Source organism: Dipteris shenzhenensis, chromosome 6 (assembly GCF_047967505.1).
Source record: "Dipteris shenzhenensis isolate YYH24624 ecotype China chromosome 6, Dip_SZ_1.0, whole genome shotgun sequence".
Classification (NCBI taxonomy): domain Eukaryota; kingdom Viridiplantae; phylum Streptophyta; class Polypodiopsida; order Gleicheniales; family Dipteridaceae; genus Dipteris; species Dipteris shenzhenensis.
In genome coordinates, this window is record NC_141601.1 from 15223086 (window position 1) to 15244804 (window position 21719).

Sequence of the window (21719 nt, forward strand, 5' to 3'; positions counted from 1 at the left end):
AACTTGTTTATGGCTAGCCACCTTCCTTTGGCCTAGGATAACTCTATTGTAGCATTGTGGGCATCATAGCTTCGATTGCCACCACACAGTCAAACAATATGCTACATGGGAGCTCTTGGAATTTGTGGAGTCCTATAAAATGTAGCCAATTAATTGTTGCCCACATGGTGGCCAACTTTGTTCTAGAGGTGGCTAGATGTCAATCCCCTTCGCTCTATCAACCTTTGCTTTATTCTTCATCATTAGTGCTTTGGTTTTCTCAAATCTCTTTTGTTTGGGTAGGACATTTCCTATTTGTTCCTGAGATGTATTGCTTTGTGGTAGCAAGTTTGGGCATGGCGGAGGTGAGAGAGCATTTGGCATAAAGAGTGCTTGAATGAGGAAAAAGGATCCAAGATTATGGAGAGTTTAAGCACTAAGGATCTTAGAAATTTAGTAACCCTAGGACAAGGATAGGAATGACCAAAATACTCTCTAGAAAAGGTCCAAATATGCTTGCAAAATTATGATATTGAGAGAGATGTTTAAAGTAGAGAGAGAAAATTAAATCTCTAGACTTGTGAGGTCCCCTACAAAATAGATGCCCTTGGGGCCCCCTACAATAAGTATAGGGACTATAGCGGAGTCCCCTACAAAAAGTGTAGAGATGCTTGAGTCCCCTACAAAAAGTGTAGGGACTATTGTGGATTTCCCTCGAAAAAGTGTAAAGACTATTGTGGAGTCCCCTACAAAACGTATGGAGACACTTGAGGTCCCATAACACTTGAGGTCCATACAAAAAGTGACTACTGTGAGGTCCCCTACAAAAAGTGTAGAGACCCTTGAGGTCCCCTACAATTGTATAGAGACTATCACATACATTTTTTGTAGAGACAAACATGTATAAATATCTCTCAATGGAAAGAAGCCCACTCATTGGAGCTCAATGTTTAGTTTATGTTTGTGTCCATGTGCTTGATGATCTCCTAACGTCCATGTGCTTGATGATCTCTTGGCATCCATGCTCCTCCTCCCTCCTCCCTCCTCCTCCTCGCCCCTCCTCGTAGCCCTTGTTCACTCCTCCTCGACCTTAAACCCCATGAATCCATGAAGGAAAATGGCTCTCCACTCCTCAAACTTGAACTCATCCTAATGCCCTTACCCTTGCAACCCTTACTCTTGCACTCCCTTCTCATCCTCCCTTCTCCACCACCACCACCACCACCACCACCATCTCCTCCTCCTCCTCCTCCGCACCCCTCTTCCTAGTGCTTGTTCACTCCTCCTCAACCCTAAACCCCATGAATCCATGAAGGAGAATAGCTCTCCACTCCTCAAACTTGACCTCATCCTAAACCTTACAACCCTCTCTTAGACGTATACTCCTAGTTAGATTTCTCAATCCTACCCTCCTTCTAAACCCTACAACCCTTTCCTACATCCTTGAACCCCTATGGAGGTGTGAACCTTCGTCAAACCTTAGTAGCAATACTTCTTTCCCACCTAAGCTTATACCAAGACTACTTTCCATGCTTTAACCTACACCTCTCACGAGAATATGATGCGAGGACCTATGCTACTATTGTGAACACCTATGTTATAATAAGCAACAACATAATTGTAGGTGACTAAAACTTTGGAACTTAAAAATGAGAGGAAAAGTAAGAACATTTTGGTGTTGTTGCCAGGGAGGTTAGTGCCTGAAGTGAAAGCAGATCATGTACTTGCATGAGAAAGAATCCCCATTCAAAACCATCAACAATAAATCACTCAAGGCAAAGGAGTACAAAAATGTTTGTTTGTTTGCATGAGAAAGAATGCCCTTTCAAAACAATCAACACTAAATTGCTCAAGCAAAGGAGTACAAAAATGCTTCCAAATACCACTAAATTATGAAATTTAACATTAGTTATATGCTTCGGTGGCTTCCATAAAGCAAATTAACCACTAATCACAAAAACTAACCCTCCAAACACCCCATCCTCATTAGGAAAAATGGAAACTCATTTTGGGTTTCATGCTCCTCTATTTGCAAAAAGTGGTATTTGCATGGTACAAACAACTACATGGAAAATTTTGGTCTGATATTGAGATAGGGTATTAGAGCGCGATTTGGCAGTATGGGCATGTTCCAACACTTCAAATTGCTTTCTTATGCACATAATATATCTATTGTTTAATTATCTCTTTATGTAGGCCTAGTGGCTATCAGGAGTAATGACAAGGACAAGAAAGACTACAAAAGGATAGGGAAAAGTCTCGAGTGTAGCAAAAGCTGCAACAACCATGTTCTCCACCCAAAAGGAAAGGACAACAGAGAGATAAATAGGATAATGCACAAGGAAAAGCTAGACATGGCAGAAAGAGAAAGCCTATGCACATCCTCCAACAAGCAAAGGTAATAGAATTCAAACAAAGCATGAGTGTTTTGAGAGCAATTAAGAAAGCTCAAAAGGCCATTGGATTTGCCATTCCTAAGGCACCCTTCCAAAGGTTGGTGAAGGAAGTGTGTGACAATTGGAATGTAGGTATGAGGTGGAAAAGAACAGCTACACTCACACTTCAAAGAGGCTATGGAGGATATCTTTATTTAGTTCATTCAGGACACAATGTTGGTTGTTGTTCCTGCCCATAAGGGCTACAATGATGGTCAAGGACACAGATACTCTCAAAAGAGTATGTTATATATATGACAAGCTATTGAATCCTATAGATTGGAAGATCTTAAGATGAGGGACATACTACTTATACCACCTAAAAGGAAGCCAATAACTAAAGACATAAAAGTACAGCAGGTTACAATAAGCACTCGAGCCAAGGTAGCATATAAAGGATCACTAAGGGAGTACAAAAATCTAAAATCTTTGTTAATGAGACTGCAATGCAAGAGGTGAAGATTTTGCAAAGATTAATGGAACTAGGGCCAAGGATTGTGATAAATCTACAAGATCTTAATTCAATCAGACAGTTTGTCCCAGGCAAGGATTGTGTAAGTGCATAATGTACATATTGTAGATCCTACAATCTCCTCCAAGTTGAGAAATCCAGGAGAACCAATTGAACAAATTGCAAAGTGGTTTAAATATTGTGATTTTTCTTTAGTGGATGTGAAGAACCTTCCATAGCATCAATGTAAGTGAATATTTAACTAGGCTACACACAAGCTTCAAGGTTTCATTTAAGTCACGAACATTAATCTATGCATGCATCTTTTATTGCAGTCAACATTGTAGTTTGGCAGTCAACAAGCTTCACACAAGCTACAAGGTTTCATTTAAGCTATCAATATTAATCTATTTGTGCATCTTTTATTCAAGTCAACCTTGGAGTTTGGCAACTATTGACATTCAACCAAAACAGTGCTTTTATTTCAACTCCATCATTAAGACTCATAGAGAGATTGACCAAGATGTGATCTTGGTTGCCTTAACTTTGAAATTCTATAGAGGATTTTTTAAAACCAACTATTTACAATACATGAAGTATCTCAATTGCAAATGTCTGAAGAGATTCTTTGATGCTTTGGATCATTGTCCCCCAAATGTCAACTTGTTCGAGTCTATTGAGCCCACTCAGTTGGAAGACTTGAACTATGTCTGAAGAGATTATTTGATGCTTTGAATCATTGTCCCCCAAATGTTAACTTGTTAGAGTCTATTGAGTCCACTCACTTGGAAGTAAGACCTGAACTCTTTTTTTGTCTTTTGAGCATTACTATTTTGAACTTACCCAAATAGAAACCTGAGGAGTTGTTATAATGTATATAGACATCACAGTAGCAAGATGCACATTCTTGTGGGTGGAGAGTATTGATCCATGCACAGTACATACTAGACAAATTTTTCCAAAAAATTTCACTAGATGTAAGAATCATAAGATTTCCATTGTGAATGATTCATATACAAAAGTTTGAAATAGGACAAAAAAATCGAATTTCTATTATTGTTTATGGCAGCTGAAGGAGCATAGTTACAAGTTAGACATTTTATATAGATTTAGAGCTAAAACCATAGCAAAGCTTCTCCGATATGCTTCTCCCAGTCCAAGAGGGAAGAGTACGGGAGTGGAAGATCAATATAAAATGAAGAGGTCATGCTTGAGGAGCCGATGCATTGAGGAAAAAATAGAGGGGGAAAGGGTACAGAAGGATAAGGAGAAGGTAGAGGAGCAAATACAAGAGAATCATCCAAGTGGTGAGCATTCTTCAGAGAATCATCTAGGTGCATCAAATGCTCTACCTCTAGTTTAGGGATTGAGGACTAGCCTCCTCTATGAGCTGCACATAAGTAGGCACATGTACTTTTTATTTAGATGGTGGTGGTTGGTCATTTGCTTGGCCTCTGGGGCCAAAGCTACCTTTCTACACCTGATAAGATGATGTCTTCTATAACCATCCAAGTGGAGAAGACTTCTAATTCCATTTGCAAGGGCATATGTAATGTAGGAGAGAAAATGCCCTATCCTTAAGCTATATTTTCCAGGGTAATAACAAAAAATGTGCAAGGCAGAATATTTTTCAATCAAGATGACATGGCCTTTCTACCAATGGTCTGATGGCCACCAAGTGACTTTGACAAACACTTGAAGAAATAAACAATAACCTCTCCATCATTGCTTAATTGCTGGTCATCAATAATTATCTTTGTAGAAGATAGCATCTTGATACAGTTAGAAAGGCTAGCCGGTTGACCAAAACCTCTCTACTCCCACGGGCCTCAAAGAAAGTTGTCATCTTCAACAAACAACTATAATGTCCAACAGAAACAACACATAGTGCAATATCAAAATAATCTAGTCAAAGACAATATTAGTTTACCTTCATATTCTCATCTCCTCCCAAAATTTTGTCCTTCCAAAGGTCAATGCTTCATTCTAAGATTTTCTTCTGCATTAGTTATTCCTATGCACTTGTCTAAATGTTCACTATTGTTTGAACTCACTTGAAGGTCTGATATTTGATTTCATTATATATGGGCTTCCAAAGGCCATACTTCCCTCTTGATTGCCTGCCTTGTTTTCTTTTGCTTTGTGGTTTTGAAAAAAATCTTATAGCTTCGACTACATCAATAGATGGACTTTCTTTCCATTTGTTGACTTCTTAAGGTCTATTGTAATATGAAAATATCCTCCATGGTGGAGGCCGATGCCAGATAATACTTTTTCCAATGCTTGAATTGCCACTTTCTTATGCTTTTTAGGATGAAGCTTTTAGACAAATCCAAGATATAGAAATATCAACTTTTTAATGATCCAACATACACCATATAATGTGCAGATGTGTACATTGCACAAAGGGATATAAAGAATAGTTCTTTAAAAGGATAAAACTTATCTCTTTTAGGTGCTTTTCTCCAAATTTAGGATCCATGCATATGCTAGCTCCTTGTAGTAAAGGCATGGAGATTTCAAATTGCCTCTTTTGCTTATAATGAACATACACTTGAGGGTCTTTGGGTCACCTACCATATGCCACTCTACTTGGAAATCACCTTTTCCCTCAACAATCAAGATGCTCTCTGTGAACTTGGATTTTGACAATTGCTTGGTACTTCTATGTGGTGGAATAGCCAATCAAGATTTTGGTGGTCCTCTGTCTTAACCTGCCATTCCCCACTCCTCATCAGGGATGTATCCACCGCCTCCACCTCAAATGTATGGTCCTCCCTTAGATGCTTACCCACAACAAGGTGTATACTCTCACCCTCCGCCTCGAAGATTTCCCTAGCCTCGCCCACGAGCCCCCCTCCTGTCTACTCCCTCGGCCCCTCCACCTAAAGAGGCCCCCCCTACAATAGAACCTAGAGTCAATGACCTAGCCAAGGCCCTGAATGATCTTCGGCTTGAGATGGTGGGCATCAGAAATCAAGCCAACCGCCCTCCCAGAGACCGTGCTAATGTTGTATGCTACGAGTGCCACGAGAAGGGTCATTATTGCACGGAATGCCCCAATAATCCAAGGGTGAATTTTCTAAGTGAGTCTGGCACTGAGGATTCTGATGTAGAGATCCTTGACCTCGGGAAAAGAAGTCGTACCACCTCGAACCCCTCTCCAAGCCATGGAGCGGGCTGCCCTAGGAAGAAGGTGTCCTTCTCAGAGCCCTCAGATGCTGAGATGGCAGTCCCACCAACAGAGAAGACTAAAAGATCCCACAAGAGTAAGTGGTCACCCTCGGATTTCCCATCGGCTCGGGGCAAGAAGACTATTCGGTCGTTTAGGACCTTGCTCATCGTTCTTTAAGCATCACGCTCCCTCAACTAATAGCATTAAGCCCTAAGGTGAGACGTGAGCTACAGCAAGGGCTCTCAAGGGGATGAGCATTTTCTGAGCAAAATCTTCCGAGCGTCCGAGCGAAGGAAAAAAAAAGCTTCCAACTATGCATAAATATGGCGAAAATCGATCAGAAGAAAACATAGTTTCACTTAGAAATATGCAAAGTATTATAGCAATGCCTATTTCATACAAAAATCTTTAGGTGAATCTGTAGGAATGGTGAGAGCATAATGGGATGGCTTTTGAAGAAACCCACATGTAGAGTAGACTTCTCTATGAAAATTCCCTTATGATCCTTCTTACAACTTTTACTTAATAGGAGGTGACATTGAAAACCCTCTCTCAATCTATCTTCATGAAAGAGTTTCTTCAAAGAAAACTCATTGAAGCAAGCCATCCAAGTAGTTTCGCCAGCGAAACCCCTTTGAAGCAAGTCTCCCAAGGTAGTTTCGCTGGCGAAACTACCTTGGACAGCACTTTTAAAAGTGACATAACTTTCATATCCAATGTCCAAATATAGTCATTCAACCACTCAAATTGATCGGAACACCCCATTTGAGCACATCTATGGAGTTATATTTTGGAAAATCTTTCATATATAGTATTAAATATTACATGTATTTTATGAGAGTGATATATAAGCCCAAGTTAATACTTATTTATAGTAATTTAAACTTCTTTAGAAACATGTCCATAAATATGCTATAAAAACACTAAAAAGATATTGCCATATGATATAAATGTGTTAATAAGTAATTATATATGCATAGTATTATTACATTGAGAGTGATTATGAGGAATGTTTCTTAAAGGAATCAACACTTTTTTAAGGTAATAACAGAGGTACAAAGGGATGTCTCTAAATAAGAAAATTATGTTGTGTAAAAATGAATGAGTGACTAGTCTGTATATTTTTATGATAAAGGGATCTAGTTCTAGTGAAAATAAAAGTGTAAAAACCATGTTTCCTAAAGAAAAACATTTTTAAAAATCTCTTGAAAAACACGCTCGGATAAACCTGCTCATAGGTTTTTGCTCGTAAAATTGACACATCCGGCTCTCAACAAGGAGGAATAAGAAATAGGGAAAGGTATGAGAGGTATCCTCTATCTCTGAAGAAATTGATTGGCACCCACATACAGTCGATGTCATCATAGATAATTGCCATGTCAAAAATGTGTGTCTTGATGGGGGAGCTGCATGTAATATCATGGTGCCCCGAATCATGAAGAAATTGAATTTGAAATGTACAAGGCGTTCCTCCACTCGAATCAAGGTAACAGATGGTCGACGACTCACCACCCTGGGAGTCATTGAGGATTTGCCCATCACTGTCAATGGGTTGACCACCACTGTCAATTTCTATGCAATGGACATTGAAGATACAGGCAGGAGTTACCCAGCCATACTCAGGAGACCATGGTTGAGAAAGAGTGATGCAGTCAGCTATTGGAAGATAGGACACATGTCTTTTGGTGCTTCTAAGGAGAAGATCCCGGTGCAACCCGGTGCCATGGAACCGAAAGAAGAAGAGGAGCAAGTTAGTGATACTCCCTCATCCTCGATGTCTGAAACAATGGAAGAATCAGACGGGGGGGAGGAATTCTCAGAGGAGGAAGTTTACATGATGGAGGTGTCTCCGACCCCGCCACCTGCAGAAAAGGTAACAGCTAGTCCTCAACAGCTTGAATCTATGCTTTCCCCAGACGTCACTCCAAGTGAGAAAGATGAGTTCCTAGAAATGTTCAAAGATTTCCCTGACCTCTTTGCAACTAGCTACCACCACCTTTGCCATGTGACTGCCATAGAGCACAAGATAGAGTTGAAGCCTGATGCGAAGCCTGTGGCTTAGAAGTATCAGAGACTAGGGCCCCTGCAGGTTGATGCTTTGCGCTCGGAGTTGTAGAAGCTTGTAGAGGCTGGGTTTATTGTTCCGGTTCCCAATACTGAATGGGTTTCACCAGTGGTAGTCACCCCAAAGAAAAACAACAAGTGGCGGGTCTGCATTGACTATAAGAAACTCAATGCAACCACCAAGAGTTATCATCATCCTCTGCCCTTTCAAGACCTCATTCTTGAGAAGGTAAGTGGTCATGAGATGTATACTTTCTGTGATGGTTACTCCAGGTTTTATCAAATCATAATTGTCGAAGAAGATGTGCTTAAAACCACATTTGCCACACCCTAGGGGACATCATTCAAAGTAATGCCATTTGGCCTCACCAATGCTCCTGCTACCTTTCAAAGATTTATGCAAATGGTGTTTGCTCCTTATTTGGGGGATTTCTTAGAGGTGTTTATAGATGATTTCTGTATATTCTCGACACGTAAGGAGCACGTCATGAAGGTTAGATTGGCCTTCCAAAGGGTCAATGATGCAAATGGCAGCATCAATCCTGAGAAATGCACCATTGGAGCCACTCAAGGGAGGTTACTGGGACATAGTGTCTCATCCGAGGGCGTCAAGCCTAACCTCGAGAAGGTAGAAGCCATCCTCAAGCTCTCCCCGCCTACAACCAAACGTCAGGTACGCTCATTTGTCAATCTAGCAGGATACTATCGCCGCTTCATTGATCAATATGCTACTTTGACACGACCCATGACTATGCTATCAAAAGATGGGGTTGATTTCTCTTGGGATGAGGATTGTGATCATGGCTTTGCACAAATCAAGAATGCTCTGCCTTCAGAACCCATTCTACGCAAACCAGATTGGTCAAAGACTTTCTATATCAATCCTGGGTTTGGTGAGCACACTTTGGTAGGTATTCTTCTCCAGTAAGGGGAGGATCGATTCATGTATCCCGTTTGATTTGCTTCTCGACAATTGCTCGACACTGAGTGATGCTATTTAGAGGCTGACAAGCATGCCTTGTCTTTGGTGTTAGCATTGAGAAATTTAAGCATTATGTGGCTGGAAAGTCCTTCATTATACTCACTAGCACTGGTCTTGCAAAGCACGTTCTTCAATCACCAAATCCCATGGGCCGGTTGGCCAAATGGTTGGCAGTTCTACAAGAATATGATTTTTCTTTCAAAATTGTAAAAGGGGGTTGTTCCAACTTGAAGAATGCTTTGATTGATTTAGAGGAGTGCCTTGATGTAACCCTTGTAGTAGCCATAGAAGTTGGGGATCCATGGTATGGTGGTATCTACAAGTTTCTGACTGCTTTCTCCTTTCCTTCAGAAAGTACTAGCTATGAGAGAAAGAAGATCCGTAGAGATAGTAGGCGGCGCTACACCCTCCTTGATGGGGTGTTGTACCGTTAAGGCATGGATGGGGTACTAAGACAGGCCATTGATGCTGATGAAGTGCCTAAGGTATTGAAGCATTATCATGATGGATTTTGTGGAGGCCACTATGCCAGTGACTATACAGCTAAAAAGATTTTACATGCTGGATACTATTGGCCGACCTTGTTCAGAAATATCACTTTGTATTGCGAAACCTGTGAACCATGCCAATTCTTTGGTAAGAAGGATTTGCATCCGGGTCAACATCACCCAGTGATGTCCATCCATCCGTTTCAGAAGTGGGGAATAGATTTTGTCGGGCCCTTGCCCATGACTGCCCGCAAAAAGAAATATCTTTTGGTAGCCACTCAGTATGTCACTAAGTGGGCTGAAGCTATTGCCCTCCCCGGTGCAATGGTAAGGCAGTTTCAAATTTCATATTTGAACATATCTGCACAAGGTTTGGGACACCCATGGAGATTGTCTCTGACCATGGGAGTCCATTCTTAAATGAAGCAGTGGAGTTACTCATGGATCGCATGGGTATTGATCATCACACTTCTAGCATCTATTATCTGGCATCCATGGGTCAAACAGAGCGAACTAATGGCCTCCTTTGTAAAACCATGGGAAAAATGGCCACAGGGAATAGGAGCCAATGGGATCAGAAGGTCACTGAAGCCGTGTGGGCTTACAACATCACTCATAAAACATCTACAGGTCACACTCCTTTTGAGTTGGTGTATGGTACTGAGGCCGTTTTACCACTAGAGATGGAGATTCTAGCTTTGAGATTGGCACAAGAACAAAGGATGACAGAAGATGAACATGTAGAGGCCAGATTGGTACAACTTGAGAAGTTAGATGAAACCCGATGCCTTGCACTACACCAAACAGAGGTCCAAAAGAATCGACAAAAGGCCCGTTTGGATGCTAAGATTCGCAAGGGATGGGAAAGACACTTTGCTGAGGGGGATGTGGTGCTATGCTTTGATAACAGATTAGACCACCAAATGGATAAGAAGTTTCTGCCACTGTGGACTGGTCCATACAAAGTCATCAAGGAATGTAGCAATGGGTCTGTACAAGTTTAGGAGCTGCCTGAACCATATGGCAAGAAGGTGATCAACAAGCGTTACCTCAAGCCTTTCTTTGTGCGTGATGGACCCAGGCATGGAAATGATGTGCATTCCCTGCCTGGGGGGGGAACTGTTATGGATAAAATTGTCTAAGGAAAAAGGCATTAATATGTGTGTGTTTGTATATGTGGCAATAGTATAATAAAATATGGTGTGCATAGGGCCCAAGGTTGAGGTGGCAGGGCATGACCATGTGCCACCCTTCCACGTAAAAGGACCCATAAGGTTTGTTGTACATAATCCATGATAGTAATATTGTAAAATGTAAGGTGGCATGGCTCCTCCATGTGCCACCCCTCCACCTAGGCTGCATTTAGTGAGATATGGCTCAAAGTCCATGGGAGAAGTAATATAAAATAGGTGGAGATGGATATTATATTGAGTTATTCCCTCCATATGGGATAGGCCCATGTGGGGGAGGTATAGAAGGTCCAAGAGAGCAAGTTAAATAATGGGGAAAGTAGGATGAGGTGGCAAGATTCCTTGTGCCAACCCTCCACTTGTCCTCCTAGAGGCTTGAACATATTATAAAATTGGGAAGAGACCAAGGGAGTATCATAGACTTGAGATATGGGGCTTGATTTATGTGGAAAATTGAGGCAAAGGCTTGTCACACACAATTGAGAGAGCGTAACTGCCTAGCCCACATGGGAGACTTTTCCACACACACCATGCATGTGGGAGGATACATTAATTGGGAGAGACCCCCTCTTTTGGCTATAAAAGGAGGGGGCTATTCCTTGATGAGACACGCTCGTTCATGTAAAGCCACCTAGCTAGTACTTTGATATTTCCCTCTCATCCTTTCTTGATGTCTTCCCTTGATGTCTCCATCTTTACATTCCTCCTCCTATCATGTACATGCTTCTCTTCCCCCACTCCCTTTCCCCTTGTGTCATAGTCTCCCTCTTCATTCCCTCCCATTCTAATTCCTTTTCCCCTCCCATGATAATGGTTTGCTGTCATGATCTCCCTTCCCCTATGGCCCTCGACCGTCGCCATGCTTAGCCTCTAGCCTCTAGTCTTGATTTCTTTTCTGGGTAATAACATGCATGCATGCATGCATGCGCACGTACACACACACATGCACACACACGCATGCACACACACACACATGCACGTACGCACGCATGTGCATGCACACACACACACTCACATGTGCACACACGTGTGCACATGCACACACACACACACACACACACAAATGCACACACATATGCACACGCACATGCACACACGCACACTCACATGCACATGCACATGCACATGCACACGCACATGCACACACACCTATACACACACACGCATGTACACATAGGTGCATGCGCACACACACACATGAAGGCATGGACACACACACACACACACACACACTCATGTATGCACATCCCTACACATGCACACGTGTGCGTGCACGTACACACACACACACACATGCACATGTACACACAATTATTTTTATTAGTAAATGTATCTCACACATAGACACACTTATTTCTCTCTCTCTCTCTCTCTCTCTGTCTCTCTCTCTCTCTCTTACACACACACACATTTACTTACAAGTTTATTGATTCTCACACAAACATACACACATGCACTGGCATTTGATACACTCACACGATGGTTACAAAAACTTTTTAACAATTCTTTGTTAACTTGTTATGGTTATATGTGCAGGGAACTATTTCTTCAATGGATGATTGACATGGTGTGGCTATCATGATTAGGGTTTCTACTTTTTTGGTGGTTATGGAAACTTATGCTTTGAAGGAAGATGGAAAGATGGTACATGGATTAAAAAAAATTTTTGGATGTGATTCAGTACTTGCTGCTTTACTGATGTACACGAACCACTTTTTACTCTACCTTGAGCCTGGCAGTAATATAATGATTCTTAACCCTTGACCTTTCATGTAGTTTATTAAAATCAAATATACATGTCCCTGTTATTTGGTAATTTGGGTTGTGAAAATAATTGACCCTTCTTATGTTAAATCCCTCTTGTAGTCTCTCTCCTAACTAAGTTTTCACTCGTTTTATATTCACTTTTTCTTTAGATAAACTTTAAACCGCTATATACTAATCTTAGCTAAGCTTATGTTTATAATTTGGACAATTTTTATGTAATGATAAGTAATACCTACATGAAAGTTTTCCATGCATACATACTCCTACTTACCCTCACTTATTACGTCACACTCACAATTTTTTCAATTTGGAATATTGAACTAAAGTTTTTCTAACTACCCCTAATAACCCTTTATATTAAGTATATAACCCCCGACACTTTCTCTAGTCATGATTCCCTTTATATTATTATTTATTTGCTACCTCGCTAACTATTTTTATAACACTCTCTTGCTCACAACGATCAATCTACTCCTATGATTTATAGCTATCTTGCCTTACCCTTTACCTTACCTCACATTTTGATCGCTCCTGCACTCTGTTCTCCTTACCTTCTCGCTGTCCTGATCATCCAGTTTTGCACGGCCTAGTTGTGGTGACTCCTAGTGCACAGGTCCCTCCTCCTTTACTTTTGTTTCATGCTCAACGTAATATTCTTTGTGGTTTGTCCCCCTGCTTTGCTGGCTTTTGCTACTTAGCACGTTTCTTCTTGCATATTCTCTTCCACTTGTTTAGTATAAGCTTGGGTCTCTTCTGAGTGCTTATTCCATAGTTAGTTCACTTTGCCTTGATAAGATGAGAAAGGCGGCATTCATTGATCTTCTATAGCTCTTAGCTACTCATAGTTACTAGACTCTTGGAAAGTTGAACCCAAACATCGGTTCTTGGCACCTTTGAGCTCAGTTGGGATTCTTCGCCTTCTTGGACCTCGTCGACTCTTTTTATGACTATCTTTCTTGTTTCTTTATGATGGCAGTGCAAGACCTCTTCTCTTATTGCCAAGCTCTCACTACACTTCCTTCCAACCTCAGCTAGTAGCCAAACGCCCTTGCTTTGATTCGTTTTCATGATACTGCTCATTTTGTTGTGATTTTATACCTCCTGTTATGACAGAGTTCCATTCACGTCGTGCTTACTACCTGCTATCAAAGTCAACCTTATGGTTGACCTTAGTCCTAAAGTCCTTTTAACCTCCTCTTTTAAGTTAAAATTAATTTAATTACCCCCGTGCTCCCTTTACTATATTGATTTTGCTTTACCTAACTAGTGTAACTCTCCTTTAAAATTCTTTTGGGTTTGGTTTTAGTTACAAAGTTTTCTATTATACTATTTTGGTTATAAGTACCCAAGGTTAAATTAACTTATAATTTAAATAAGTAGTTTGTACTTTTAGCACATTATTACATTATTAGAGGGGTAAGGTTTTTTCTATGATATGTCTTTATTAACTAGGTTATATATTTTTTTCATTTAATAGTAAGTGTTAATTACTTTACTACTTTTTGTAATTGACCCTAGTGTTTACCTGTGATAAAAACATTTTTTTAAACTTAATCCTTAATTTAGGCTTGTTTTTAGGTTGTCCTATAGCATCATTTTTCATTAAAATGTGTGATAATAATTTAATCATGTATTATTTTGCAACACACACAGTTGCACACATACTTAGTTTGGCCCCACAACAATTATGCACACATTGCCCCTAGGTTTGCTATATTAATCCCTTTTAAGTTTTTGCATTAACTAATGCTCTTTTAATTACTAATTGTATAAATTAAAATTTTATTTAGCACATGGGTGTGGATTACCACCCTGGATCTTAAGAATTTTTTCGATTATACTTTTGATATTTTGGTCATTGGTTAAAATTTTTTTTTGGGTGCGAAATACCCCCAATTTCTTTAATAGTTGCTTAGGTATGGGAGCGGAGTACCCCCCTAAGATTTTTATAATACAATCAACCCCCATTAGTCTTGATTCATTTTTAATGCACTTAGTTATTAAGGAAATTATGTAATGGTTTCTTTTCTTCACATGGGTGTGGATAGACCCCCATAATTGAATTCATTTACTTTTTTGACCTTTCAAGACCCTTACAATCTTAACTCATTCTTTTAATCTCTTAAATTTGATTATGAAGTAACCCCCCATTGTTAATGTGTCACTTTGATTACTACACTTAGCTACAAAAGTTTAATCTCCAAGGGTTTAAGTTTTCACAAGGGAGTGGATGACCCCCCTTTTTTTGATTTTCTTTGATGTAAACCTCCAGAATGCACTTTTGTAAAAACATTTTTTGGGTCTCTTAAGCTTGATTTTGATTTAATGACCTCTTTTTTATATATACCATAATATTGGACCACCCCCCTAATTTGGTGGATATTTGGAATTTATAGGAAATTCCGGTGAAGAACTCAAACAAATTCCGTAAGACCGCTAGGATGTTCGCATGTTATGACCCTGCCAAAATTGCCTTTATTTATCAAAAGGTGGCAAAGGGATGAAGGGAAATGGAAACTATTGGACCAAAAACTAGAACTAGACCTTTTTTGTATCGTAAAGCAAAATGCGAGAAATAGTAGATTACTTTTGGCATCCAAGCTTTCTTTTTATGGTACACAATTTGAATCTTTCTGATGTTCTATGTTTCTTTGGTATAAGCTATAACAAGCTGGGGAACATAGGCATTACCTGTCTTCCTACATGATACCAATTTTATTCTAACAAATGGTTTTCTATGGATTGTGGCAGGTAAGTGATCCCCAACTAAGGTACCTAGAACTTCGAAAAGATTCAGCACTTTAAGTTATTCTTGTATTAGTTTCTCAAAGGCATTTGGAAATTTTAATAAAATTATTTTTGGATATTTCTATTGTGTCTATAGTGATCCATATATCAATATATAAGTCTTGAGTATCATGGTCTTATTTTTTAAGAAATTATCGTATGGATGGATTTAATTATATGACTCAGTCGATGATGGGACTTTTTGAATTTTAACACACACACTGATTTCCCAACTAGCCTTTGGTCGAGCTAGTGTCATACAATTATTTCGCATTCAATGGATATTGGTGTTTTTATAATTTTTGCCTTTTATAGTATTGGGATTTAATTTGACTAATAGTTTTGTAAACATGCTTGCAGAACTACTAGATACCATCTTTGGTTAAGTTGGGTTATGCATCAACTTCCTTTGTCATCCCTATCCCACCCTTTGGCACCCAATGCATCCTCTCATATTTTAAAGGACCAGATTTCCACAAGAAGCTTCTTGATTTTGAGATACAAGCTTCCTTGAAGAAAATTCAGTTAGCTTTCATAGTTTCCTCTTTGAATGATTGGTTATCCCTCCTAGTCCAGTCAGAAAAAGATCAAGTTGACTTCTTAGAAGCCTTTAATAAACTTCTTGTGTCTTTACCCCTCGTTGACTATCAGGATGCATTGGATCTTAACTTCTATTTTTCTACCCTAGCCTTGATAGTAAATAAGGCTTTTTCCCTTAATGGTCTCCCTCCTATCCCCCGTGATGTCAAAAAATGTCAACCCCCTCTTAGATTTTGACCTCCTTGATCAGACTAAAAAAGAAGCTCTTTCTGCTTTAAGCTCCCAACCTGCTACTTCTTCTGTGTCTCCTCAAAAGTTTTTGTCTCAAGCCTTCTCTGGAGCTATTCCCCTCCTCCCTCCATGCCAACTTGAGCTTGACTCCATTAGGTTAGAACACAAGCTTTGGGATTTTGAGGTTATTAACCATAGGGCCCCATTTTCAATACTTACCTCATTAGCACTCCTTTGTAGTTTTGCTCCTGAAGTGGTAGACCATTGTAAAACCCTTGCTTTACAAGCTAAGCATCTCTTAGCCAATGACTTTTTCTTCAATCTTTCCCAAATTAAGCTCTCGGATGTTGACTCTTCTAAATGCTCAAGTACTACCCTTATTGCCAGAAGGAAGGGGCCCTTTAATCAAGACAAAGTTCGTGTCCCTAAGAAATTTTTGAAAAACTGTTGGAATACTTTTTGTCCCTTTCTCAAGTGCCAGTGTAAAAGAACTGACCCTAATTCCTCCTGCTCAGCCTCCATTATTTGGTTAGATCACTTGCTATGGTTTGTTTTCCAAATTCCTCTAGCTTCTTCCCTTTCTCCTCAGGACCGGCCTTGGTATATGCTTTCATTGTTTGGGTGGCCTTGTTCCCCTCAAAGATTAGGAATGCTAGAAGCTGCACGTAATTTGCCACTTTTACTCCAACTTCCATGGAGTTCTACCAAGAAAACTCGAGTGTTCCGGGGCACAGAAGACTTTGGCAAGATTTCAAAGACTTTAGATTTCAATACGGATGGTGATCAAGTAAGATTCATTACCAAAAAAGCCAATGCTTTGTTAGTACTTAATAAACATAATAAAAAAGTGAAAAAGTTTATTCATATTTTGTTTGTCAACAAATTTTTTGATTTCATTATACCAAAAAAAGACTTTTTGGAATTATTTGATAAATTTGAGATTAAGAAAACCTTTTCCATGTTTAATATCAGCTTTGGTTGGAAAAATCCCAAAAATATTTCAACAACTTTCTACAAACCCTTGGATACATTTTGTAATTTTTCAACAGATTCCTTATCATGCATTTGTGCTTCTTCTAAAAGGTTTAAACCTTTTTTACAAACTTTGATGACTTTGGAGCTCATGTTTGATCAACAGACCCATAGCCTTTTAGACACCCGATTCTTCAAGACTTCTTAAAAAAGGGGCTTAACCATATTCCATTTGTCCCAGTTAATCCTTATCTAGTTATAAAGGAATTATGTTTAGCTTGGTCCAAACTTAGTAATTGGATGTGCTTCAACGCTACCTTGAACCAGAGATTCTCATCAAGGAAATTGTCCTTAGAGACTTCAAATCACTTTTTCCTAACCATAGATTTAATTAAAAACCTTGGTTCTTTGACCAAAATATTATGGATGAAGTGGAGTTTCTTACTCAACACCTCTATATTTTTGAGCTAGATAAATCTGCGCAAACCCCAACCTTTATGTGCAAAAAACTAATAAGACTGCCTGCTTTACAAAGACTTAAGTTCCCTAAGTTCTCTCCATCCCTAGCAATAGAAAATGTAATCTCGGACTTGGTAGCATTCTATTCTCTATCTTTTGAGATTACTCTCCCTACCAAACTTACTTTTCCCTATCTTATGCAGACTTACAAGGTTCATAAAGATGCTTTTAGGTGGCTAACCAATGCCCATAATTGCATGTTCTCCAATATTACTAACCTTATCACCAAGCTACTTAGAGCACTTGATTGTGGTATTCGAGAATATTCAAAAAGACTTCACAAAGATATTTGGGTTTTTACAAGATTGTGTACTAATGCCTATTGGGTTATCCAAAATCAGTATGACTTGCTGATTAATAAATACCTAATCATATCTTCTATTTTCTTATCTTTGACATCAAGTCCTGTTATAAAGCGATTCCACACCAAGGAGATAAGAGCCTTATTTAGTCACTTCAAAATTTTATCAAACTCTTACAATCTTCTGGATTTCTTGGTTTTAAAAAGTTTAAGAAAGGTTTTGTTCTTACTAAGAAGAATAAAGAATGTTCTTTTAATTTTAAAGATTTTATTGATCTCAACATCTTTATTTTAGAAAATTGTTATATGAAACTTGGGGAAACTATCTTTCTTCAAACCAAAGGTATCCCCATGGGTTACTCTTTCTCATCTCTATGGTGCAACCTATATCTTGCATGGTTTGAGTTGCAATTTATCATTAAACTGTCTAAGCTTAGAGAAGTGGCAATGCTTAAAGCTCTTTATTTATCTGCTTGTTTCATGGATGATCTTATTTTTATTAATAATGACTGTGGTAAATTGTCTTTCCCATAACAGATCCAGTGACCTTACTGATCCAATGAGTATCTACCCATTGGAGATCATCACTATCAAACACACTTATGACACTTATCATACTACTTTTCTCAACACTCTTATTACACTTTTAAGACCTTTTATTGGTGATTATGATACACACACTTTTTGGAAAGAAGATAAATTACCTTGTCCTAATGTCTCTTTCATCCATGCTATAAGTAATCGATCAAAAAACTATGCATATAAAGTGTGTGTGTCAAAAGTTCTTCCACTCATTTATAATGCTTCACAGTGTTCTTGGGCATATATTGATTTAACTAGACTTACCAACTTATTTGCTAAAAATGGATTCGATCCTAACTTAATCACCAAAAATAACCTGAACTTCTTGAAAAGGAATAAGTTTCCTGTTTTTACGCTTTGACATTTCTATGCTTTTATTGCTCTTTGGTGAGGGGTAAGTTCCACATGGTGAGCTTAGCCCTCACTATGTGGTCTTATCCTCTGGGTTGGGGGTGGACCACACACACATACTGTTATGGATAAATTCGACCAAGGTAAAAGGCATAAATATATGTGTGTGCTTGTATGTGTGCCAATAGTATAATAAAATATGGTGTGCATAGGGCACAGGGTTGAGGTGGCAGGGCATGACCATGTGCCACCCTTCCACGTAAGAGGACCCATAAGGTGTGTTGTACATAATCCATGGTAATTATATTATAAAATGTTAAGGTGGCATGGTTCCTCCATGTGCCACCCCTCCATCTAGGCGGTCCCATGCCTGCATTTAGTGAGACATGGACCAAGGACCATGGGAGAAGTAATATAAAATAGGTGGAGATGGATATTATATTGGATTATTCCCTCCATGTAGGATAGGCCCATGTGGGAGGGTGTAGATAGTCAAAGTATGCAAGTTAAATAATGGGGAAAGTAGGATGAGGTGGCAAGACTCCTTGTGCCAACCCTCCACTTGTCCTCCTAGATGTTTGAACGTATTATAAAATTGGGAAGACACCAATGGAGTATCTCAGACTTGGGATATGGGGTTTGATATATGAGGAAAAATAAGGCAAAGGGTTGTCGTACACATTTGAGAGTGCATACCCACCTAGCCCACATGGGAGACTTTTCCACACACACCATGCATGTGGGAGGATGCATTAATTGGGAGAGACCCGCTCTCTTGGCTATAAAAGGAGGAGGCTATTTCTTGATGTAACACGCTCATTCTTGTAAAGCCACCTAGCTAGTACTTTGATTTCTCCCCCCCCCCATCCTTCCTTTCAAATAAAGCATGACTCTCTTCCATTGATGTTGCCATCTCTACATTCCACCTCCCATCATGTACATGCTCCCCTTCCCCCTCTCCCTTCCCCCTTGTGGCATAGTCCCTCTCTTCATGCCCATCCCTCTTAATCCCTTTTCCCCACCTATGTTAATGCCTCTTCCCTCACGTTCCCTTTTCCTTGATGGCCCTCAGCGTCGCCATGCCTCGCGTCTAGCATCATGCCTCGAATTCTTTTCTAGATAATAGAATTGGTGTGGCTGCTAGGATCGAGATCTCCACGACTAGTGGCATAAAATTTGTTGCTCCTACGGCTGGGTGTAGTTATGCAGCACCTTCCGTGTACGGTTCTCTGCTTGTATGTGTCTTCTACTTACCGTTCTTCGTCTCTGCAGTTCCTACGCATCTTTTGGGTTCTTGCGCATCTTCTGTGTGGTGCCACACGTCTTTTGGTTGACCGCGCCTACAAAATTGCTTTTGCGCATCTTCTATGTGGCACCTACAAAACCGCTCCTATGCATCTGCAACAGACCTCGTGCCCCCCCTATCTTCGTCTTCATCTTTTTCTTTCTCTTCTCTTCTCCTCTCCTCTCTTTTTATTAAGGAGTGGGAATTGAACCCAAGACCTCCCTATTCATAAAAGGAAGACTTACCAATGGGCCAGCAAATAGGAAGTGATGAAATTGTAATGATATTGCTTATATGGTGAAATCTCATGAACTGTAACTCTCTAACCGTAGGGAGTTTCCTCTTGTTGTAAAAAGCAAAAGTACTTCATTTCATGTGCTCTATTCATATCTAATACTAGATCATAGATTCTGAACTTTTTCAAGTTTACTCCTTGGATGCACGCCACATGAGGAGGGTGGATATTTATGTCACTTCTCGATGAGTCAAGGATTTGGTGCTTAGTCCTCCACTCATTACGGCTACCAATTGGCGAGATCTCTTTCTTGATCTTTATGTCGATCTTCAACAACTGATTGTACAATGCATTGTTCAAGGAGACAACAGGTGGGATAATACACCGTGGATGATTCAAGGTAAAGAACTAGTAATACACTGGGAGGACTTTGATTTCAATTCTACTCATTGTGCGGTGATTGAGCTACTTGCTACATCAGAGGTAATTAAAAGGGTGACATTCTTCGAAAGGTGGGATGCTCCCCAAGCTTGGGGGGAGATTTGGCGCATCTGCTTATTAATTCCTGTGGATAAGCTTGTCTTGAATGATCTCTTCTCGATCTCACTAAAAAGGTTTCTAGGGCTCGGCTATGGTTGGTAATGTTTCAACCAAGGAATCCCTTTTACCTAATCAACCCTTTGTGCCTCATTTTGAGCTTCAAGTTGTAATTCTTTTTGGTCTAAAGATAGACTATCAACAAAGGATTGCAAGTTTATTTGGTGCTAAGCGTCTTGCTCAAGTATTGAATTCTCCCCACCCTCTCCTTCTACCTATCTTGGACTATCGAGAAACTTGGGATGTCCAGATTTTAGTCTTGGTGTGATGACATCTTGGCTCCTCCAATTTGACAGCACATACAAACCTTCGACCAAGGCTGCTGGTGTGGGTGTGAAGCTCACTTCACCAGGGGGTGAGTTGTATTATTATACCAAGTTTGCACTAGCAAGTACTTGCAACCAAGCTGAGTTCTCGGCACTCATTTTTGGCCTACAAAAGGCGCAAGAACATCGCATCAAGCAACTTGAGGTGCAAGGAGATTCTCAATTCGTGTGTGAACAAGTCAGTGGAAGGTGGAAGGTGCGGAGCAAAGGCTTGGTTCCACGATATCAACAAGCATTGGAACTTTGCCAACAATTTGAAGAAGTAAAAATTTAGCATATCCAAATGATGATTTAGTTGCTGATTTCTTGGCACGAGAATCTTGTACTTCAATCACGCATGAACCGAGTGGAAGCACCGCCCCAACAAAGCCGCAAGCCACGAATGAGTGTGATCATTTGTAAGGAATGCAAAGGTTGTGGTCATCATGAAACTAAGTGTTGGGCATATTTGATACGAGTTTA